The 25,057-nt window shown below is 39.0% G+C and overlaps 2 long non-coding RNA genes across 2 annotated transcripts in view; one reads left to right on the top strand and one right to left on the bottom strand.

The window, feature by feature from the left end:
- Window positions 1-11,956, top strand: part of LOC136869594 (uncharacterized) — a 34,996-nt gene extending 23,040 nt beyond the window's left edge. Inside the window, exon 5 of the long non-coding RNA XR_011018015.1 lies at window positions 11,370-11,956. This is a non-coding gene — a long non-coding RNA (uncharacterized lncRNA). The remainder of the gene's footprint in view (window positions 1-11,369) is intronic.
- Window positions 11,957-22,750: 10,794 nt separating this feature from the next.
- The window catches only part of LOC136869583 (uncharacterized), a 52,039-nt gene continuing 49,732 nt past the window's right edge, over window positions 22,751-25,057 (bottom strand). The window contains exon 4 of the long non-coding RNA XR_010859753.2: window positions 22,751-22,830. This is a non-coding gene — a long non-coding RNA (uncharacterized lncRNA). The remainder of the gene's footprint in view (window positions 22,831-25,057) is intronic.

The following is a 25,057-nucleotide window of genomic DNA, read 5'->3' as shown; positions in this document are numbered from 1 at the left end:
TATGTCCAAAGAATCCCAGTCTCCTCTTACGCATAGTATCTGTAATGGGTTCTAGCTCTTTGTACACGACTTTGTTAGGTATTAACCGCCACTGTCCATCTTTCTGATATTTTTTGTTGATACAGGTTCTTCCAATCCTCCTTTCAATTTTCTGAAGTCTGTCAGTCTTTGATTGTTTATTCAGGTAAAAGAGTGTTTCTGCTGCATATGTAGCTTCCGGTTTTATAACTGTGTTGTAGTGTTTTATTTTTGTATTTATTGATAGACATTTCTTTTTGTAGATATCCCATGTTAATTTTTGTGCTTTAGCTAATCTATTTGTTCTTACTTGGATTGAGATTTTTTCATTTAAGTTATGTGTTATTACTTCTCCAAGATATTTAAACTGAGTTACTATTTTGATTTTATTACCATTTATGGTGACTTCTTTTAGCTGTGTTGGTTTTTGGGGCATAATTTCTGTTTTTTCAAATGATATTTTGAGGCCAATTTTATTTGCAATGTTTTGAAGTTCTGATATCTGGGTTTTTGCTTCTTTTATGTCCACTGCTAGTAATGCTAAATCGTCAGCAAAACCCAGGCAATTTGTTTTGATTTTTCGGCCAATCTTTATTTTGGGGGGACATTTTCTAAACCATTCCCTCATTACCATTTCTAGAGCACAGTTAAATAATAGTGGTGAGAGCCCATCTCCCTGCCGTAGTCCAGTTTTAATTTCAAATGTCTCTGATGTTTCCCCCCTAAACTTCACTTTTGACTTCGTATTGGTGAGAGTCAATTTTATCATGTTTATTAATTTGGGGTGTAGTCCAAGGTGTCTTAAAATTTTAAACAGAGATTCTCTATGGATGCAATCATAAGCTTTCTTGAAATCTACAAATGTTATCACCATATCTCTGTTTCTTCTCCTGTTATAGTCCATTATCAACTTAAGACTCATGATCTGATCAGGACAGCTCCTCCAGGGTCTGAAACCTCCTTGATATTCTCCTAGTTCTTTCTCAAGTTGTAAACTTATCCTATTAAGGATGATTATTGAAAATATTTTGTATGTTATGTCTAGGAGAGAGATTCCCCTGTAGTTATTAGGGTCGGTTTTGTCCCCTTTTTTGTGCAGAGGATGAATGAGGGCTGTTGTCCAGTGTTCTGGTAGTTCTTCTTTAATCCAGATAGAGACAAGTTGTTGATGGAGGGCAACTTTTGCTGAGTTTCCTGCATATTTCCAGATTTCCGCAAAGGTCTGATCTTCTCCTGGCGCTTTGTAGTTTTTTAATTTATTCAGAGCTTTTCCTTTTATATATAAATGAGTAAAGAAATGGAATCAGAGATAGGCTTTTTGTGGATATTATTCTGTACAGAATAAGAAGTTGCAAGATTGTGGGCAACTGCGAAATAACCTCGATAATGTTGTGGGATGGACGGTAGACAATGGTATGTATGATAAATGGGGTTAAGCGATGTGAGTTTCACAAAATAATAGAAAAGATCCTCTTGGTTTTAATTACTACATTGATGGGGTGAAAGTTCCCTTTGGGGATTATTGTAAGTACCTAGGTGTTAACATAAGGAAAGATGTTCATTGGGGTAATCACATAAATGGGATTGTAAATAAAGGGTGCAGAGCTCTGCTCATGGTTATGAGGGTGTTTAGGGGTTGTAGTGAAGATGTAAAGATGTAAGACCCCCAACTAGAGTATGGTTCCAGTGTATGGGACCCTCACAAGGATTTCTTGATTCAAGAACTGGAAGAAATCCGAAGAAAAGCAGCTCAATTTCTTCTGGGTGAAATCCGACAAAACAGTAGTTACAAAAATGTTGCGAAGTTTGGACTGGGATCACTCGAGAGAAAGCAGATGAGCTGCTTGACTAAGTGCTATGTATAAGAAATAACAAAGGTATTTTTACTGTGTCACCTGTTCAATATAACCCACTGTTCTGTGGTTACATTTACAAATGGCTAGATAGATTAATGGTACATGTTTTGTGATTTCTAAAGAGCATCTTCAGCCTTTAGTCAAACTTAAAATGCTAAACTTAAATATTAAATAAAAATGTAAAACAAGAAAGTAGACAATTAACGTTGTAAAGCTAAAACTAGAATACAAAGTCATTTGAAATGTGAACAACACTAAATTAAAACATCTGATAAAATAGATTAAAATCGTAAGTCTAAAACTCTATCTTCATCTTTCTATAACGTGTGGTACTTGAAAATAATCATGTAATTCCAATATAGTCACCAAAGATCTTGCCCATAGTTAAAATTTGTGTCCAAACTGAATAAAAATGATCATTTGTACAAAATATGATTTTGTGTGAGCCGTGAAATATGTATTCAGTGCGCCGTAAATAATAATGGGTGAGAATGGAGAGTTTGTAATTAAAATAAGACATTAGCTGGAATTGCTGCTAAAAATATCTATAAAGTGAAATGTAGATAATGACGTAGTTACATTGGACATAAGGCCCTTGTGGTAGAGCGTATTTGATAGTTGAATGGAACATGCTTCTAGTGTTATATCTATGCGGCAGAGGGGGTAGGTGGAACTTTATGCGTCAGAGCTGTTAAAGGAGGGGAGCCACTCTTGATTTTCCGGAGTGGGTCTGACGTTCTGAGACCTGAAGGGAGTCCCTTAACCTATAGAAGTGAATATACGAGGGGACTTGCCTTTAATTGTTCTAACCAGATTCAACAGATCAGGTGTCAATTCATGAAATGAGCTTTTTACGTCTGTCGAAGTGAACTGGTGTCCTGTCTCCCTCATATGTATGTTCATTGCTGAGTATTTATTATGCTTCTCGACGTTGAAATGCTCCTTATATCTTGTTAAAAAAAAAAAAAAAAAAAAAAAAAAAAAGCTCCTTCAGGTCTGTCCGACATATGAAAATCTGCATTGTGAGCATGTTGGTCTGTACACTCCAGATCCTGTATATCGGTTATTGCTATGATTGACTATTATGATTAGAAAATAAGGTCTGGTTTGTGTTAGTTGTTCGAAAAGGTAAATCAGAATTATGTTTTTTAAATAAATTTGCGATCTGGTGGATAGCTGAGTTAATATAAGTGCAAGTGGCATAATTTGTTTTTTAAATTTTGTCTGGCATTAGATTTGTGGGCATCCTATTCTTAATTTTATTAATTAGTCAATTGACCATTTCAACGTTAAGTCTTGCAAGATCTCTTATGTAGTTTAATTCAATTGAAATTCACTGAGGAAGACCAGACTAATTGTTCACTAAACTTTTTGGATATAACACGTGTATGAATAATGCCTTCGAATTCCAAATCTATAGAAAACCTCCACGATCATTAGTAACCATAAATAGCTCATCCTGTTTCACATAAACATGTGTCCTTCTATAGTTTAATCTATAGAGCCCTTAAAATTTCCTATGTCCCCTAAAAACTCAAAAACTGAATTGAACTACATAGAATTTCCATATCTTAAGTTCCCAAGGAGGAAATTAGATATTTTTCCACCAATAGAGCATGTCAAAAAACAGATCAGATGTAAGGCTTTTCAGGCGTTTGCTCTATTAACCAGCGTTTCATCTTGGAGTTTCCATTATGGAGTTTTATCTCCCGTAAGCAGTTATCAGACTGTGCCTTTTATATAGGCTTCTGATAAGTTCACCTGCATACACCCCAGCGTCAGTGGGTAGGGTCTGACACATCCCACTCTGAGTCTAGTGTCAGACCCAAGACGAAACACTGGTTAATAGAGCAAACGCCTGAAAAGCCTTACATCTGATCTGTTTTTTTTTACATATCTCGCAAGACTTAATGGATTTAAGGTTGAAATGGTGAATTAACTAATTAATAAAATTAAGAACAGGGATGTCCACAAATCTAGTGCCAGACAAAATTTAAAAAACTAATTATGCCACTTGCACTTATAATAACCCAGGTATCCACTAACAAAAAGAAGATGGAATTTTATTCAATCTAAGGCAACAAGGCTGAGATGGTTCCAGGAATGCGAAAAAGATCTGAGGCAGATTGATATTTCAGACCAAGAAATTCATGACAGGAATGCGTTCAGAAGATTGGTGAACAAGTATCAAGGTTTCCAAATGGCATCAACTTCCAGAAGACGGAAAGGACCTCTGAAGAGTATAAACAGGCACTCGTTGCTGGGCTCAGGAGATACTGGCAGAAGTCAAAGCCAGAACAAGAACAAGACCTAGACACTGAAATGACGTTGGTTGTTACCACACAGTTCATAGAGGCTCAACTCAATGTATAATAAAAAAATTTAAAAAAACAGGTATCCACCAGATTGCAAACGTATTTAAGGAACATAATTGCAATTTAACTTTTCAAACAGCTAATACATACTAGACCTTGTTTTTTAATCATAGTAAAGTCAATCATAGCAATAACCGATATACGAGATCTGGAGTGTACAGATTGACATGCTGACAAAGCAGATTTTCATATATCGGACAGACTGGAAGGAGCTTTTTTACAAGATATATGGAGTATTTCAACGTGGAGAAGCATAATAAATACTCAGCAATGAGAATACATATGAGGGAGACAGGACACCGGTTCACTTTGTTAGAGAAGGACTTAATGATTAAGAACATGAGAAAAGGTGAACTCTTAAATGAACTAAAAAGTTTATATATTTTCATGGATTTATAACAAAGATAAGAATCTTAATGTCATGGACGTAAAAAGCTAATTTCATGGATTGACACCAGATTTGTTAAATATGGTCAGAACAAGTAAAGATAAGTCCCCTCGTATATTCACTTCTATAGGTTTAAAGACTCCCTCTAGCTCTCCAAACGTCAGACACACTCTGGCCAATCAGAGTGGCTCCCCTCCTTTCACAGCTCTGATGCATAAAGCTCCACCTATCCCCCCTCTATGTTTCACACTGACTCTGCCACATAGATATAACACTAGAAGCAGGACCAACAGACAAGCTAACACTGCTATAGGCCCTTACGGGAGGACATGTACATCTAGGCATACATTGAACAGTTCTAGTCCAGTAAAAATGGACGACCTTTCAAGTTTTCCAGGAGTTTAAAATTTCTTTCAGTTATGTTAAATTCAGCTATCAAATATTATTTACGAAGGGCCTTACGTCCAATGTAACTAAGTCATCTACATTTCACATTTTGGATATTTTTAACAGCAATTCCAGCTAATGTCTTATTTTAATGACAAGCTCTCCATTCTCATCCATTATTTACGACGCACCGAATATGGATTTCACAACTCACACAAAATCATATTTTGTACAGATGATTGATACTTAAAAATAAACATCATAGAAAGATGAATATCGAGTTTGAGCTTCAGAAGTATAGTTTTAGACTGACATTGATTTTTAATATATTTTATCACATGTTTTAGTGTTGTCCATATTTCAAATGACTTTGTATTCTAGTTTTAGCTTGACAATGTTAATTGACTACCTTCTTGTTTCACATTTTTATTTAATACTAGCTGATGTACCCATGCTTCGCTACGGGATTCTGAGAAAGACTGCCTTTGTGCTTTTTGTAACTACAGTTAACTTAGGCCATTACAAAAACGTCAGTAGGAATGTAGGGATTGAAAGCAATGTTATCATATAAAATACTCGCTGAAATGAAAAAAACCCCACATATTTTCTCACTTTTAACAAACAGTATTATGATACCGGTATAAATGGTCAGTTATTGGACATTATAAATTTTCCACCTAACATCTATATCATCTGATGGCCAAGCAGGCAACAATTTTTGGTAATGGGACAAAGTCTGTCATAGTGCATTGGCACTGCCAGTGGCTCCAAATAGTCTACGCAGTGGCCTGCACGGTATGAACTAGCCATGTGTCTTGGTGGGTGTGCTAAGTACCAACTTAACACATGGTGGAGAAATGCTGGCAACCAGGAATGAGTTAGCTGGAAAATTTATGATGTCCAATAACGGACCATTTATATTGGTATTATAAATTTACTCATTCGGGACAAATATTTCATGTTTCCTATGGGAATCAACATCTATATCAGTACTATGATGCCGATCTAACAGTCCAAAGTTCCAGTGCTGGAATGAACAGGCCGCAGACAGCTGTGAACACTCCTCTGTCATTGTTCTGTTAAATATACACACTGCGCATTCCAATCAGTGCCTCAGGGTAGGGATTGAATAGCTTGAATAGTATAATGAACCATTTTGTTATGTACCTGTCGTATCAGAAAATTTATGAACCAGAGGAATGGCACGCTTAAGAAGAACAGAGTTATCTAACTCCCCAGCTACTACCCGCCAATATTAAAGCAGCCTGTTATACTCAGTACGACCGGGCGAGTTGGCCGTGCGATTAGGGGCGCGCATCTGTTTCCATATCAGCGCCAAGTCGTGAGAAAATGGGTAAACAGAATTTACATAATGATTTTCATTAAAGTCGAGGAATAAAGAACTACAGTCTACGCTATAAATGATGTAAGATGCCCTTATATATAACAGAGTCAAAAGAAAACAATGTGAAGGCCTACAATACAGAAAGCTCATAACAATGAACAATAACATTACATTAATCATTGTTGATGTGCTTTGTGTCTTGTTGGCAGTCATGTCTGATAGATGGGATTACTGCTGTATACCGAGTATTTTTTTTTTAAATTTGCTTTAGGTCGCACCGACACAGATAGGTCTTATGGCGACGATGGAACAGGAAAGGGCTAGGAGTGCGAAGGAAGCGGCTGTGGCCTTAATGAAGTTACAGCCCCAGCATTTGCCTGGTGTGAAAATGGGAAACCACGCAAACCACTTTCAGGGCTGCCGACAGTGGGGTTCGAACCTACTATGTCCCGAATGCTGGATACTGACCGCACTTAAGCGACTGCAGCTATTGAGCTCGGCGAGTTCCATTGTTGATAGGATAATTAAAGTAGATGATTATCTGAACGAGAGATATGTGTTATGATTTGATTATGATAATTAAATACAGCAGTAAAATGACTGCTCCGGCGGTAGTAGGTATACCTGTTACTAACGGCCCATTCATTGATGTGAAAATTGTATTTAATATGGATTTTCGTGACCATTAATCAGGAAAAGTCACTGCAGTTCAAATATCGTACAATAAAAACTGTAGTGGAAAATGTGTAGTGGTTATTTTGACTGCTCCAGCAGTTCTAGTGTTAGCTGTTCCCTCATTGATTTCAGCTTCTTATAAAATGTCCAATACTCTTTCAAATCTGTGAAAAATGTGCACATTGAAGTTTTTTGTCCTCAGGTGTTATTAAAGGGGATGAAGTGGAGGCAGAGCCATCTACAGTTAAAGCCAGAAGGTATGCTTGGCAACGCTGTATCTAGCGGGGGGCGTGTCCGATTTGGAACAACTTCGCCCGTATGATGATTGTGATAGATGCACACTCTTCGTAAAATGGTGCTAAGGAACATACATTTTACACAAATAAAAAACAAAACACGAGTGTTGACAGCTGTCTCCGCTTAGTGTTTTCATCCTCACTGCTGACATAAGTCGTGTTCTTAATCTGCTTTTAGCACTTATTCAACACAACATTGTAAAATGAAGACAATAAACAATCTATCGTACCATTATTGTCACGCCCACAATAAAGGCGTTCAAACCAGAACTGTTGATTGTCATTTCTTGGTAAAGCACCTCAGGATAGAAAAAACAGAACTTCTTTATAATTTCACAACCCAGATGGTCTTTGTATACCACTGTTCTGCAGACACACATGCAATACAATGTGATGTCACCTCTTTCATTAGTCTGCAGGAGACATAAACAAGTGTCACAGCTTATCCTTGACATTGTCCTTGTTGTATACCCAGAAATGTACCGCATATTGCCCCTGACATCTCAAACTGCTCACCAAAAAATTCACATGATAAATGTGAGCTAACTTGTTTATTATTCCCATATGGATGAAATCAAGACATTTCTAATTGGCTATAGCCAAACCTCACTTTTCCATACCATTGCCTGCCACCACCGCAACTCTAGAACACCCTTAATTGTAATTTTCATCTCACTTTCTAGGACTTCAGGTGCAGTAACATTGTAGTCACTACCAATAAGCTATACTAAACCTTCTTTCTACGTCATCACTTTGAAAGTTTCTTCACAGTTAAAAACAAAACTTTCTGAGTAGGGCCTAACCCTTTTTTTGTCCTTTTAGTGCAAATAACTATTTTACGGTTTTTGGAGACTCCAAGGTGCCGGAATTTAGACCCTCAGGAGTTCTTTTGCGTGGCAGTAAATCTACCAACACGAGGCTAACGTATTTGAACACCTTCAAATACTACAGCACTGAGGTAGCGTTGGGGTCAGAAGCCCAGGGCCTCAACCGTCTGAGGCACTTAAAATGCAAAGTTTGAATTGTTCCCTTAAACATATGAGGCAAGACAAAGAGTGAGCTTTCACTGTTTACCTCACTATACTCTGAGACTGTGAAGCATTTTAATAGATTTATTTGTACACGTTTAACACTAACACTTCAAGAAGTGGTTCCTATATAATTTAATAAATATTAATTTAGTTGAGACCACTTTGATATCTTACCATTTGCTAAACATGTCATTTCTTCTACCAACACCTGATAACATATACAGTGACATTCATATCTTGGTGAATTTTCAGTGAATGGGTTACATTTGGCATATTATCAAGCCATACAATACAAGCTATTCAGCTCTGGTTAGCCTTCACGTTATTTCGATAACAGGCTCTACATATGCTTATTCTATCACTTATCTTGTTATATATAGGTACTCAAACATATTCGCTAAAAAGTAAACAAAACACGAGATGAAGTTCACTAGACATCAACTTACACGGATAGATCCCGCGCTTTCACCTTGGCCTCCACTGGACGTTGCCAAACTTATATGACTCCGGCTTGTAACTGTAGTTGGCTATGAGTGGAGGTGATTTGTTGAATTTGAAAAAGAAAAAAGTTTGGCATAGTAGAAAGTAAGATTATTAACAGGGATCAGTGTAGATGCAGTAGTTTTCACTTCAGCATCTACACTAACTTGAAAATGAAAGAAAGTAAATTTCTGTGTATATTGTTTGCTTAAAACATGGTGACATGATGTATAGTGAATAGAGTAGTGAGTCAGTAACTTAGATCCTGATGCACTACATACATATTTTATTAGTACATTTAGACTGAAGGTATTCAGCTGGAAGCTTGTTCAAACTGGCCTAGCGTAAATGCAGGCAGCTTACGTAGAATGCATACATCACGGTAAAGCAAGAGAGCCAATACACTTGGCAGCAAAGTGAAATAGTGTCATTAGTTTGTGACTGCAAACTTATCCACTACTCAGCAAAGTATTCATTTGGGTACGGGTTTACAATGTTTTAAAAATGAAAAAAAATTTAATCACAAGAAACCAAACTATTTCAACATATTCTGGTTTGATATATACTGCACTCAATATAAAAAGTTTTTTCTTCAATTTATACATTCAAATAAAATTGACACACCATGACTGCTGTTACAATTTACAAAGATATAGGGTTTAAGCGTACAAGCAATGATTTAAAATTCCTTGGATGGGAATGATAGTATTTCTATTAGGGAACAAATTCATTTAGCAAAACTTACTATATTTACATAGTTCAATGTGTTTACTGCATGATTTTGCACAGTGTTAAGTGTTATGTGACATTTCCTGTTTTCTGAAAATAGAATTAACAATACTCTGTAGCTAGATATACAGTATGCCTTCAAATAAATAACTTAATTGATGTTATTTCCATTAAGCCTGCTTGGATTGTTGATGGGTTTTAATTACATAATTTAAACCAAAGCCACAACTTATCCACCTTGATTTCATATTATATCAAAAATGTTTCTGAAGCACCTCTTAAAATATAATATTGAAAATTGTCATTCATTATGTACTGTAAAGAAATAATTGGAGTTGTTGACTTATCTTAATTGTATCCTGTCAAAATACATAAATTAAAATGACTTGGATTTCTGCCTTCATTTCACACTTGATCATTGCAGTAATGCCCCAGTGTGTCTGGGAGAGTTTCGCTCAACCTTCACGGCCTGTGATGTAACCATGTCACAGTGTCTGAATGGCATACGCTAATTGCTTCCTCGTGTGCTTGCAGAACAAAATACCCAGCGTGAGCACCTCTGGTTTAGATCTTAAACTGACAGTAGCACAAAGTATGACAGTTCCCTAGTTGTTAATACTTACACATATGAGAATCACACAAGATGAATGCATTAGTGACCAATGGCCTTTTTGAAATAAGAAATCTGATATTCCTGTGCTTAACTGTCTATGCAGTTACTTGGCATTACTGATGTTGCTCCCCTCTATTTCACTGGTCTCAATGAAGACTTTTCAGTATCCTGATTTCCAAATCTGGATGTCCTATTACAACCACTACTTATGTGAGAAGTTTACATTCTCATTATTCTGGTATAGACTGAAGTTTCTACAAGAAACTAAATCTGTTCACAAAATTGGTTTGGATATAAGATTAGATTGTAAATGTTGTAGGTACAGTGCTTCCAAACAATCCCATGCATTTACCCTCCACAATGGGCATTTAAATGTCAGATGCTATCAACATGAAGGAATGTGGTTGTGCTTAAGTGAACAATCTATTACTGTGGTTCCTGTTTTATGATTGAGGATAAATGTGGCATACCATTCCCTAGACATGCATCTGAGCCTCTGAAATGAAGGTATTGATATATCAGGAAAAAGACCAGGAACAGGTGACTAAGGGAGGTTGGATAGAGATGATAGTATGGCCTTTTCTACTATGCACCGGTATTTCAATTTGAAGCCATCTGATCTGCTACATCATTGAGTGTAATCTTAGAGCCTAAACAGGTGATCCGAGACTTTTGTAGTGCTATACCATAAAGCCTTGAGTGGATAGCTAGCACATTAAGAGCCTAATATTATTAGTATTTAGGTTTTTTTTTTCTTTCTTCAATGCCATAAATACGTACCCTAGGCTTTCTAGGTGGCAGGGCTAACTCGAATCTCTTGCATCTCCGTGGTTGACTTCAATTTTGTCAGGTCACAAGAGATCTTTTACATGCTGACATTCTTGTATAAAAGGGGTTTATTGATTGGCTTATTTGCCTTCATACTGTAACGGTTGGGCACTGTTAATTGCCATCCTCTGTGGCTTGGGTTTGATTCCCGTAATGGCAGGAGAGCTGGTATGTGGTTAAAACAGTACTTGCAGCTCACCTCCATTGGGAGTGTGCCTGAAAAGAGCTACACCATCTTGGGATGAGGACAAGAGTTCACTGTTATTGACTGACTAGAAAATGAAAGTAATTCACCAGCAATAAGTTATTGCTCAGAGATTGTATAACATGGATTCTTTTGTCTTTCAGATGTGAATCTACTTCTGCCTGCTATCTTGGGGTTGATACTCTTGCCACTGATCCATGGAGAGAGGTGGTCAAACACCCGGAACAAGTAGAAGTGATGTGAAACTTTGAGCCAAGATCATTACTGGCGACCCACGCTTTGAAGTCCAGGGCAGCATGTCGTACATTTCCCTTTCGTTAGATTCTTATGATTGTGATCCACTGTATAGGTAATAAAGATGGTTTTCAATATAGGAAAAAAAAAAAAAAATGTATGTATGGCTATTAGGAACAGAAGGAATGCATATTTATTATGGACATGTCTGTCTGGGTGTATTACTGGATTTCTAGATAGTATGCTAGGCACAAAGTGGGTTTGGAAAAATTGTTAAAGCTGGACTTTTGAAAGGTTGCCTTAACTGTTCGTTTATTGAAAAAACAAAAGTTTCAAACTTAATATATGATCTTCTGGAACTTCCAAGATTGTACAACAAGAGATCTTTATTTATATTGCTGCTTTCCATTTCATTTTCATTTCGTTTACAAACTGCACCGTCCCCTTGAGGCCTGAAGGGAGGGGTGTAACTTGTTATATACTGTATGATGTAAGAGATATATGTGTTGGTTGAATTTTGTTTCTATAACTGTTCCTTGCCTATTTCTGCTCATCATCTGTAATAAATACTTCTAACCTTCTTACTTGTTTTATTGTGTATTCCTGACTCATTCGTTCTATTAGTGTATTCAACTAAAACAACTCACCTGCACTGGTTTGTCCGACTTATTAAGAAAATTCTTCTTCATACTGTTATTACATTATGTAAAAAATAATATTACACATTGGTTCCCATTGCAGTGTAGAGTTTTAATATTTACATATTTTTGCATTTCCTCTGTATATGTACAAAAATTAAATTCAAAGGACTTTCATTGACTTATTAATCACGTTCAAGCATCCCAGATACAGATGAAGTTGTATCTCCTGCACTCTTCAATCTGAAACACAGAACAGAAAGCACATTAATAATTAACCTACTTTAGTTTCCTAAAACTGACGAGAAATTTCTGTACTTTCGGGTCTGCCTCCTACACTACAACGTGCATGAAAGATATGTGTGAGAGTAATGGTATGTAGTCTTAATAATTTCTACAGTCACGTTACTGTACGGGCATACAACCCGTGGAGTGTGACCTTCTTTTACTAAGCTACATTCCAGATAATACATAATCTCAATTCAAATTGTAGTATGTTTGTGGGCTGGTGTAAGTTAAACTTTAAGGATAGTAAAATAATGGTATCAGCGTGAACTATTATATAACTTACTGTTGGCATTAAGTATTACTCACTTACTATGAAATCTTCTGCGGCCTCCTAGGACTAGAAAATGTATGATGATTTTCCATTAATATAGGTACATGAGACCGTAATGTAAGTTAGCGTGTGCCACTTACGGCGACGATGGAACGGGAAGGAAGCAGCCGTAGACTTCATTAACGTACAGCCCCAGCATTTGCCTGCTGTGAAAATGGGAAACCATGGAAAACTATTTTGTGGTTTGTCTTACTGTGTGTGAATTGTTCACATTGTTTTCTACTTAATTTTGCGCCACTGCCCCCAATGGGATGATATTATGTATGTCCCACGTTCTAGTTTTATACAATTTCAACGATCAGTAGATCCGCCCCACTATCGGCAGCCTTGCATATGATTTTCACACTAGCCAAGTGCCGAGGTTGTGCTTTAATTGTCGCCATAATATGTATCTGTATAAGTGCGACATAAAACAACAAAGTGTCTACTCACTTCGTAACGGTGTGTACAGAGATGAATTATAACCACCGCAAAGCCCGTAGGGAAGTCTTCAATAACTTGTATTACTTGCAACGCGAAGGGCCTGCCGCTCCATCTCCCGGTGTTGTATTTGGTTCTAATTTGTTGCAACCTGCTACGGCAACACCTTCATTTCCCTCTACCCCTATCTGCTTTGGGAGCGAGAGTACTGTGCTTCTGTAACAAATGGCATACAACCTACAGGTTTCCGGGAGTATATGGTCAACCTGCAAAACAATGCCAGGGGTGAAGTCTAGTACACAGTTGAGTCTTTAATAATACGTAGGAAAATTTAAAAATATTTCACTACTGGTGAAACAACATCACCTATGTCATACAATTATGTGTGCAAATTAGTATTCTTAAATGACTTTAGAACTTGTTTGGAATTAACCATAGTGCACCTGCTCCACATGTGTATTTGCCAACAAGTACCAATAAAATGGATTACCTTCTTCAGATTTAGGCGTATAAGAACTATCTAAGGAAATTCCTCTTGGTAAAATACATAATCTGAGGAGTTTCTTAGCAGAATTTTACTTTTGCACCTCCCGGCGAATTCACATTATGGAAAACTTATCTTATAAATAATTTGATGTTGAGCATTCACTAAACTATTGATTCAAGTGGAAAAAAAAAAGTATGAAGTGTTCAAGGGTAGTGGAACTTCTCCTGAATCTACGGTACAACTACTTCGGGAATCACTTGAGGCAATGCCTGCACTAAAAAATACGATTGAAAAAAAACATGTGACCGGGTCAGGGATGTACTGAATGACTCATATATATGCTATTATTACGATCGGATCGCCACTCCCAAAGTAATATATTAATAAATGAGAATGCAGAGTGTTGCTGGAATGAAAGATGACAGGGAAAACCTGTCCAGTACAAATCTCACATGGGATGACAAAGATTTGAGCCACGGAGGCAATAGGAATACGATTAAACTGAATTCATCACGATATTTGTATATCTGCTGTTGTTATTGTGCTAAAAGTACGATAGTTTCTATTTAATGTCTGCTTCACCGATCATCCACTACTTGTTCTGACAAGGACAAGGCATGTAACTTTATTATTACCGCCCGCATCCCTCTCTCTGCAAGGTCTAGGACCCATTGAGGCATGCCTGTTCAACTGTGTAGAAATTCCTAGCTCGAAGGCGACAATGAAATGCGTATTGTTAATTGGTGCATTAATGGCAATTCAGGAATGAAACTAACCAGTTCTATTCCTGACTTTCTCTTGTCTACAACGAGACGAACATCATCTCCCTGTGACTAGGGTTTAAGTAATGACAGATGCAGGCCCCTTCAAAAACTTTACAAGTCTTTCTGGACTTATGAAGAGAGGTGTGAGGTCTAAATTCAAACATGTAAGACTATGCCTAATTTAGACATTGAGTATTTTAATGGTAAAGTACCTAGAGAATTCACATTTTCTTGGTGTAAATATTATTCGTGGTCAGAAGGAATGGACTTTAAATGTGATAATCATTATACAGAACGTTCTTAGAAAAACGGAGAAGCATCCCAATTGAAATAAATATATTTAGGATGAAGGGAACTTCCCTTTACTGAGGCACTGCGGGGTTGAATGTTCTTTATCTCAAGGTGCACGAATTCTAGCAGTTAAACATAACGAAACCGCAGGACTACGTCAGATTGTTGTTGAGAAACGTCATGGTGTGTCTTTGCTTGGGATTTCAGGTCGTTTTGAAGGGGAAGATTCAATCAATGGGAGTAGTTACCTAAAGTTGTTGGATTCTCTTTCAAAGCAGAAATAGTACGTTCGGGGTCATCTCAAGTCACATCGGGCTTTAGAAGACACATCGAGTGAAATACAGAATGAACGGATTCAGCCTGTAACTACCATAATCCAGGAGACGATCAAAGCAATAATATATTTCTTGTGATTTAATTGGTGTTCAGGCAGTTGAGACTTTAGACATCTCAAGTCGATGTAATATTAAAGTTCTGCTCGAGATAGGATCCCACATAAAGATTCATGATGTTTCGATTGGTAAGGCTGTATTGGGCTTATTAGAATTAATTGTCAATATGCTCCACAAGTGAGGGGTAATTGATAAGATCGTATGTCAAACATAGGACACCAATATAAATGGTCCGTTATTGGATATTGTTAGTTTGCCAGCATTTCATCCACACACTCTGTGAGGATGTGGGCCACGGTGAAGTCGACACCACAAGAACACACTGGGGAGGGGTCTTCCCTCTTTAGGAGATAAGAGTGCATAGATCATAAATGACCTATCCTCAGCCTGCACAATACCTTAGTCTCTCTCCATGAAGGTCGGAAAGAAGACCACCACACATAGTTGTATTCTGAATTGATATTAGCTTCTTGGGAGTTTGGATAGCTAGCCAGGCCAGGATGCTTCGGTATAGCTGAGGACAAATATCTTTAGCAGGTACATTGACTGGTCTTGGATGTAGAAGTGCATCTTCATCCGCAATCCCAACGTGGCTTGGAAGCCATGCGAAGGTGATTCTGGTGCCAGCACCACTTAACCTGGCTAGAAGGTCATTAATTTGCTGTACTAGTGGGTGTTGCGAGAAACAGGCTTCAATAGAGTGCAGAGAGCTTAATGAATCGGTACACGTAAGAAAGTGACTTCTAAGATGGTGTAAAGCTCAGTAGTATACATGCTACATACACCAGGAAGCAAGATCTTCGCGCTCATATCATCGGTGACGAAAGAGCAAATAACATTATCTCCCATTTTAGGAGCATCCATGAAGATATGTCTCGCGGCTGGATATTGGTGAAGAAAGTCCTGCAAATACCTTTGATAAATGGAGGAATCCGTGTTCACCTTGGGTCCATGGAGTAAATCTAGACATATATCCAGCCGCAGAACTAACCATGGAGGTACCTTGCTAAGAGTTTGTTCAAGACAACCACCGATATCGATATTCAAATCACGACACAGGCTATCAATTCAAAACCCAACCGGCCGTGTAGCATTCCGCCAGTTTTGGTTCCTCTGATGGTTTTCGGTACTAAACATGCAATGATACCTTGGATGTAGCAGTGTACGTGACGAGTAACTGCTGCCTCCTTGTCCGTGAAGGTAGAACTCCCGCTTCGGAGCCTAACTCCACTGTGGTGAATACTGTCCAAAAGGCTGAGCCATAAGCCATGCTTCCATAGTCAATTCTGGAGCGGACTACTGCCGTGTAAAATCGTACCAGCACCGCACCGTCAGTCCTCCACGAAGTGCCGCTGAGAAACTTGAGCATGTTAAGTCTTTTCATGCAGGCAACCTTCAACTGACGGATGTGGGGCTGCCACGTTAGTCTTGTATTAAAATGGAGCCCCAGGAATCTGCAGGTGTTTACCATTGGTAAGACATTGTTTTGCAAGCTGAGCTCTGGTTCAGGATCCACAAGCCAGCATCGATAGAAGTGTACTACTGAGGTTTTCACCGCTGAAAATCGAAAAACACTTTGCAGGGCCCAGCTATCAACTCGGTTAATAGCTTGCCGGAGCTGTAATGTACACCTAAGTCGTCTACATACAGTGGTGGAATGACTGCAAGCCCAGCAGCAGCAACTATATGCCGTTGATGGTGATTGCGAACAGCGTGACACTCAGTACAGATCCCTGAGGTACTTCATTTTCCTGAACGTAATATTGAGAGAAAGCATTCCCTAAATGGATTTGAAAGAGACAGGGGGACATGGGGTTCTCAATAAACGTTGACAAATTTCCCCGAAATCCCCACTGGTGTAGAGTGAAGAGAATTCTATCTTGCTCGTTACCTTTCTCAAGGTCAAAAAACACGGCAACTATGTGTTCCTTCTGGAGAAAGGCCTCCTGAATAGCACTCTCCAGTTTGACCAGATGATCAGTGGCAAACCGATGAGAGCGGAAACCACACTGGTAGTTAGACAAGAGACCTTCCTTTTCCATGGCTCACACAAGATGCTGGTTAACCATCCTTTCAAATAGCTAACAAAAGCCATTTGTAAGGCATAATGGCCTATAACTATCCAGGAGTTTTGGATCTTTACCTGGCTTGGGAATTGGTATCACAATTCCCTCGCACCATTGAGATGGAAACACTCCCTCACTCCATATTCTGTTGAATAAGGTGAGGATATCTTCGAGACATCTGTCACTCAAATGCTTACGCATTTGATCATGGATTTTGTCCAGTCCAGGAGCCATGTCTCTGCATAGCGCAAGTGCACTCCACAACTCCAAGGATGTGAAGCACTAGAGGGGAAAGAGAGAAGGTGTCCCTCTGCTTCGCCATTAATTGGTAGAAATACAGGGTCGTCTGCAATTACTGAACGAATTGCAACAATATCTCCATTAATGGAGATTCCAGGGATCAAGGGCACATTCTGTACTCCGACAATATGGCGGAGTTTTGTCCAAACTTGTGATGACAAAGTATGCTCTCATGGAAGACACATACTTTTCCCATGTAACTTTCTTGAATAAAAAAACGGGCCTTCGTGTGCAGACGCTTAAATGTGACATGATTGGCCATCATAGGATTGCGATAGTAGTGTTTAAAAGCCCATCAGTGATCACTTATGGCTGCTGCAATTCTGTTCATCCACCATGGGACTATTTTCCAGAGATGAATACCGGACGAAGAAGGAATGGTTTCCTCTGCAGCAGCCAAAATTTCAGTAGTAATGGAAGAAACGAGGTTGTCAACAGACTCCAGCACATCATCGGACATCACTGCATGTTCGGAAAATTCTGGCCGATTTGCCCGCCGAAGCAACCAGCGCTTGGGTACTTCAGACTGTCTTTGATAAAGATAGAATAATCACGAAGTGGTCGTGTACTGTGATCGAACAGGTGAACGCCCGCAACACACTTTGAGGTTTTCTGTTTTCCTGTGCTAAGGGGAGGATGTTCTAGCGATTGATAAACCTGTTCGATCTTTGTGTGCTTAATACAGGGGAACTGACACATGGTACATTTTCACACCTGGATGTCACTTTGTGCAGCCGTGCGCTAGTTCCCCTGCTACAGTGGCAGGTACACGACCACTTCCTGATTATTCTATCTTTATCAAAGACAGTGATAACTATTGCAGTTCCATCAGTGATCACGTCTTCTCTGCAACGGAGATGGAGAATTTTGGAGGAGTCATTGATTTATACTTCTTCCGTGCCTCTGGATAAGAAAGTTAGAGTCTTAATCTCCTGTTTAAATGTACGGCATTCCTTCGATCGAGGGGGCATGCTCCACAGTGCAGTTAACACACACTAGTGGTGGTGTGCACTCCACACCGGCATACACCAATTTTCCATATGCCCTGCATATTGCTGATCCCTGGCAGCGTGGTGAGGTGCGGCCAAACCGCTGGCAGTTGTAGCACCTTATAGGAGAAGGAAAATATGGCCAAACAGTAAGTGTGTACATGGATACCTTAATATGTTTGGGCAGTTTCTCAAGATCGAAAGTTGAAGGCCCCCGTGTCGTAGAGGTTGTCACCGACACACCTCTACGAGCAAGGCTCTGGATAAGGTCATCATCGGAGGCCTTAATCAAGCCCCTATGAAAGATAACTCCTTTGCAGGAGTTAAGGGACTTGTGGCTCTCAATCTTAACTGGCACTGGCCTGAACATTGTGGCTTCCAATAACTTTTTACTCTGCACAAGCGTACTAGTCTTAATGAGTACGCTACCATCCCGCAATTGCCTCATTTCATCTACTTCACCAATAAGACCTTCAACAGCATTGCTTATCAAGAATGGGTTCTCTTGAAAAAGTTCTGTCCATCGATTCTGTTCGCAACCAGAAATCGTGGCAGGCGCTCTTCAGAAACTTCCTTACTAGACAGGTCAACACGATTCAAACGTTTATGTTTCCTAACTGAACAATTAAAGGACGAAGTTTTAAGGCCTGCAGCCTTTGATGAATCAAAACCAAATTAAAAAACCATGCATAGTTCCATGAGTACCCGGTATATAAAAGGTCGACCTTCAGCAGAGCCCTGACGTACCGAAGGCAAGGCTACACACTCCAGAGGGCGTCCAGTATCTGGATGGGGGTTGCTAAGAACTACTCTCCCAGTAGCCATTCATCACCTCGCCATGACCTTAAACTTGTGATTGGGGTGAGTTGCTAAGATCTACTCACCCAGTAGCCATTCATCACCTTGCCACGACCCGAAACTTGTGATTGGGGGAAAATAAAACCTCCATACTAACCTATTCTAACCGAGGCAGAGAGGGTGGCTAGACAGGGAGAGGAATGAAATTTTATGAAGGTGAGAATAGAAGGGTAGAAATAGTTATGAAGAATAAAGAGCACAGACACCTCTCAGGCAACTTGGGAGACACCTTGTTAGTCTGGATCTACACCGAGGCCAATCCAGCATGGGTTAGCCTGAGCTGGCACAGCCCTCGGGATCAACAAACACACAAGCCCCCACACCGACGTCAAGGTCTTGGTGTCCCTAGAGGGGAGAGGTTCATTTCAATGAATAAACTCTCCAAATAACTATAAATAGAATCAAAGCGATCTTGAAATTCTGGAGGACCTGGCGAGTGCTTGCATGCTCAATTCTCCAAACATTTAGAGCACTAATTACCTCTGTTTCTTGCATGCTTAATTTCACAAGTGCAAGTGATAGTAGGAAGTGAGTGGATTTGATTCCATTAACATTCGGCTGTAAAAACCTTGTTTGAGTTCTTCAATTTTTTGTCTCAAGTTAGAGACTAGTGCAACTTACTTAATAGAAGTGTCTCGTGTCTGATTCCATCGACATTCAACACGAAATATCAGCATTTCTTTAATCCCTTCATGGGAACAGTGAAAATCTATTATAAATTACACCTCCTTACTTGTCCACCCTACAAGTCCAGGGGACTTATACATGTGCTTGCTCCATTATTCCACATGAGCAAACCCTACAACTTGAACTCTGAGACTTTCCGGAACATCTGGAACTTCAAGGCCGTCCAGAGTAGCCCTCAAGGTATTGGTACGTGGTTCCATGGTGAGGACGGGAGGAATAGCGGTTCGACGCGGGACATCGCCAGCGGCAGGTTGAAAGCACATCGTGCCTAACTGATCTCCAACTGTACTGAGGTGATACAATTTTGACTTTCTTTAATAAATCAGCAGTTAAAATAGACACTAACTTAATTCGAAGTAAAACCCTCTCACTCTCTGTACCCGGTCCTATTTGATATGAACATTATAATAAGAATAATAGTTAACACCACCTTTCCAATACTTATCTTTCCTTATATTTAGGATATAAACATTACAAGAGGCGTTGTAAGATGGGACATGTTTCATTTAACTGTCGTAAGAATCATCAGCCGAAATAAATCTTAGCCCAAAGTTAGGTCAGGGTCCCGAACCTAGTGTCCTTAAAATATATGGCACCCTAAGAATCAACATTTACATTTAGAAAAAAAAAAAGCTTAAAACTACTGTGAAAAAAAACCATAATGTTACAACATGGCTAAGAAAAAAAACCCAACACAATCATGTTCACATAGAGGTTAAAAACAGAAAGTACAATACAGAGCTGGTAGTGAAATAATTAAATCATTAGGATATCATTGCTACCAGTCAGTCAATCAGAATGTTCAAATATAGAAGAGTGAAAAATATATAAGAGTGTTCTTCATGGCTAAGTGAAAAGAAAACATGTAATCGTGTTGCAAGAGGTTAAAAACATAAGGTACAACACAGATCTGGCAGTGTAATAATCAAACTCATTGCTACCAGTCAGTTAATAAGAACGTTCATACATAACAAAAAGTGATGATTATATTCTTTTGAATGAAGAAATAATAAAATCTCAATCCTGAATGGATATGTGAGTTGGGCAAGAGAAATCACATATTGCAGCTGACATGGAGTAGTAACACTTCAAACAGGATTGATCAAGCCTGAAGCCGCTTATAAGTTAGAGGCCAATATCCACTTCATCTGAAACAATGGTTAAAACCGAATAACAGGTGTCTTCATTTTTACTGGGAGTTCAAGACCAAAACATTCTGATTGACTGACTGGTAGCAATGATATCCTAATGATTTTAATTATTTCACTACCAGCTCTGTATTGTACTTTCTGTTTTTAACCTCTATGTCAACACAATTGTGTTGTTTTTTCTCCATGTTGTAACATTATGTATTTTTCACATTAGTTTTAAGTTTATTTGATTTTCTAAATGTAAATGTTGATTCTTAGCATGCCATATATTTTAAGGACACTAGGTTCAAGGCCCTGACCTAATTTTAGGCTAAGATTTATTTTGGCTGATGATGCTTACGACAGTTAAGCGAAACATGTTCCATCTTACAACGCCTGTTGTAATGTTTCTATCCTAAATATAAGGAAAGATAAGTATTGGAAAGGTGGTGTTAACTATTAATCTTATTTTAATGTTCATAATCTGATGTCCAATACGGTCTACAATGAGTTTTATTACCTATTTAATTTAATATACCGTGCACGCCTTGCGTTCATTTCATGCTCTAGCTATAAAGTACGGGCATTTCCTGGTACAGTATAAAATATTTTTAGGTTTTTAGCACATAAAAGTAAATATCTTCAGTATTTTTAGCACATAAAAATCCGCTCACTAATGATCACAATATGACATGTTCTTGTTAGTTACAAAAGACGTATCTAAATAGAACCTAATAACACATCTACAGAAAAGATTGTCTTAAGGATTTAAAATCTCATTTTCATGTACTTGACGCAGCCTAAATGCTGAAAACTTAATCTGAAGTACTATGTGATAGTGAAAACTGAATATTCAACTAGAATACCCTACAGCAGGCAACTATAATATTCTACAGTTGTGTTCACAATAGTGGCAAACCTGTAGATAAGACACCTAGCCAAGAGAACATAAATGCCAAGGCCAACATAGCTCACAGGATACAGTACTGGTCATGAAAGCCAAACACTGTATGTTTGGGTATACCACTTGGTGTCTAGATGGCCCATTTTGCTATGTACATAAGCATCTCTTTGTCATGTGCTGTAAGAACTTGGCAACTTAAACACTGAAATCTGTGCAACAATTATATTAAAATCTCTCTTTCCGCCACTTTTCCCACACCTGTGGGGTCGCGGGTGCGAACTGTGTCGCACATGTGGATTTCGCCCGGTTTTACGGCTGATGCCCTCCCTGACGCCCACTCTATATGGAGGGATGTAATCACTATTGCATGTTTCTGTGGTGGTTGGTAGTGTAGTGTGTTGTGTGAATATGAAGAGGAAAGTGTTGGGACAAACACAAACACCCAGTCCTCGGGTCAGGAGAATTAATCAGAAGCGATTAAAATCCCCGACCCAGCCGGGAATCGAAGCCGGGACCCTCTGAACTGAAGGCCTCAATGCTGATTATTCAGCCATTGAGTCGAACAACAATTACATTAAAATGATGTTTGGATATTCAGCAAGAGAACTTAGGGGTGGGTGGGTGGATGGGCTGGTGGGTCACTCACTCACTCACTCACTCACTCACTCACTCTTTCTCTCTCTCGACTGGCTTTGTAGATACCTTTAATTATTCTCATATATGTATTTTAATGACAAAAAATTACCTTGGAAATTGCATATTTGTCACTGGAACCTCCCAGGTTGGCAGAGAAACAGCAAGATATCACTGATTGATCTCTAAACCCTGAGAAGAGTAGAAAATATTAAGATAACTCAGGCATTAAAGAAGTTACCAAAAAAAAAAAAAAAAAAAAAAAAAAAAAAAATTAAACATAATACAGTACTGAACTTATTTTCCAGAAATATTCTGTTTGAAATAACTCCATGTACATGGGATTTCTTCTCTGACTAACATGGCATTCTATTAAATAACTGGTGTGAAACCTCACCATGCAATGTATTTATAGAGGGACAGAAGAAAATATGCTATACTCTACACTGGTACAACACAAATTTCATGTACAGATTTTAATTATCTCTGGATGGGGTGAATTCAATTGTTGTTTCAGTAGCTTAATATGAGGGCATCAAGGCATCAACGAATTACAAAAATGTGCTACAGCTAGGACTTTGCCATTCACTATGATGCTCATATAACCTTGCACGCACGCACGCACACACAAAAAAAAACTCCACATTAAGAAGGTTAATGTGGGGGTCTTTCAGTCTCTTATAGACAAATGTCTAGCTCTTTAAGCCAAGAGAGTGCCTCAGGGGTCACTCGAATGTCCTCGATGGAACCAGCAAAAGCTCAGAATGTGCAGGATGGCTTGCACTTCAGCACCACAGTCACAAGCTGGAGAGTATTTTCAGCCCCACTGATGCAGAGCAGAAGCACTTCTTCCAACTCCCCAGAGTATCCTATTGAGTGTGGTCCAGGTGGAGTGAGGAAGGTTGAACCCAGGCAACTTTGCAGTTGGATCCCTCATGTTGACAATGCCATGAGGGTGTGATTGAGACCATTCGTGTTTCCATATTTCATCAGGCTGGAAATGTGAATTAACTAATTCCTTTGTCGTCTTTCAGGCAGGTTTCCGTGACTTGAGTCTCACTATGGCATTTTCATCTGTATCCTGATGTATTGGGAGGTAATTGTTCTTCACTATCCTGGTCCACAGTCTAACAAGGGCGCTTTACCGTCTGAATGTTGCTCAGTAATGGCAACCATTGAATAGGAGTAGAGCGCAATGTACCAGATATAATTCTCATTGTGTGGTGCAGTTGGACATCAACCAGACTAGTGTGGGAGCTATTGAACCATACAGAGGAGCAATATTCAGCTGATGAATACACTATTGCTAGAGCAGTTGTTCACAGTGTACATGCATCTGCGCCCCATGAAGTACCAGCTAGTCTACCCAGCAAGTTGTTACGGCTTTTAAGCATAGCAGCCAGTTTCTCAAGATGGCATCAATAGTTTAAGGACCTGTCTAAAGTTACACCCAAATATTTTGGGTTGATATTACACTGCAGTGTGTGGTTTCTGAACCTGATTATAGGTTGATAGTTTGCCAGCCTGTTATTTAGGTGGAATGTAGCTACCTCTGTCTTTAGTGGACTAGGTTTCAGCACCATTTTTTGAAATAATCACCCATCTTGTCAAGGTCTTGGGATAGAATGTCTTCTGCCTCATTGAAGTCTGTTCTTTGTTTGGTGAGGTTGATATCATCTGCATAGATGAACTTGCAAGATACGGTTTCTGGGAGATCCTGGATGTATAAGTTGAAGAGAATGGGAGACAAGACTGAACCCTGTGTTAAGCCATTATTAGGTTTATGGAATCTGCTACGGGCATGTTCTGTATGAATTTGGAAAAATCTGTTACTAAGCATATTTTTTATCAGGGTGAAATTTTTTGCTACTGTCTTTACGTCACACCGACACAGATAGGTCTTATGGCGACAATGGGATAGAAAACACCTAGGAGTGGGAAGGAAGCGGCAATAGCCCTAATTAAGGTACAGCCCCAGCATTTGCCTGGCATGAAAATGGAAAACCATGGAAAACCATCTTCAGGGCTGCCGACAGTGGGATTCGAACACACTATCTCCCGGATGCAAGCTCACAGCCGTACGCCCTTAACTGCATGGCCCACTCACCCAGTAGGTGAAACTTTTAAACAATGGTATAGCCCTGATAAGTTTCAGAAGACCTTCTTTCCAAATGGAGTCATAAGCAGCTGTGAAATCAAGGAACACAGATACATTTTTCATTTTCCTCTCAAATCCTACTTCAAGAAAGGAAGTCAAAACGAGAACCTGATCACTGCAGTCTCGACCATGTCAGAAACCAGCTTGCTCAAGTGGAATAAGGTGTTCAATTGCAGGAGATATTCTATTGAGGATCAGTCTTTCTAGAAGCTTATATGTAACAGAGCTATGGGTCTATAGCTCTGAGGTGATTTTGGATCC

Source organism: Anabrus simplex, chromosome 1 (genome assembly GCF_040414725.1).
Source record: "Anabrus simplex isolate iqAnaSimp1 chromosome 1, ASM4041472v1, whole genome shotgun sequence".
NCBI lineage: Eukaryota > Metazoa > Arthropoda > Insecta > Orthoptera > Tettigoniidae > Anabrus > Anabrus simplex.
This window is presented reverse-complemented; position numbering and strand designations above follow the sequence as displayed.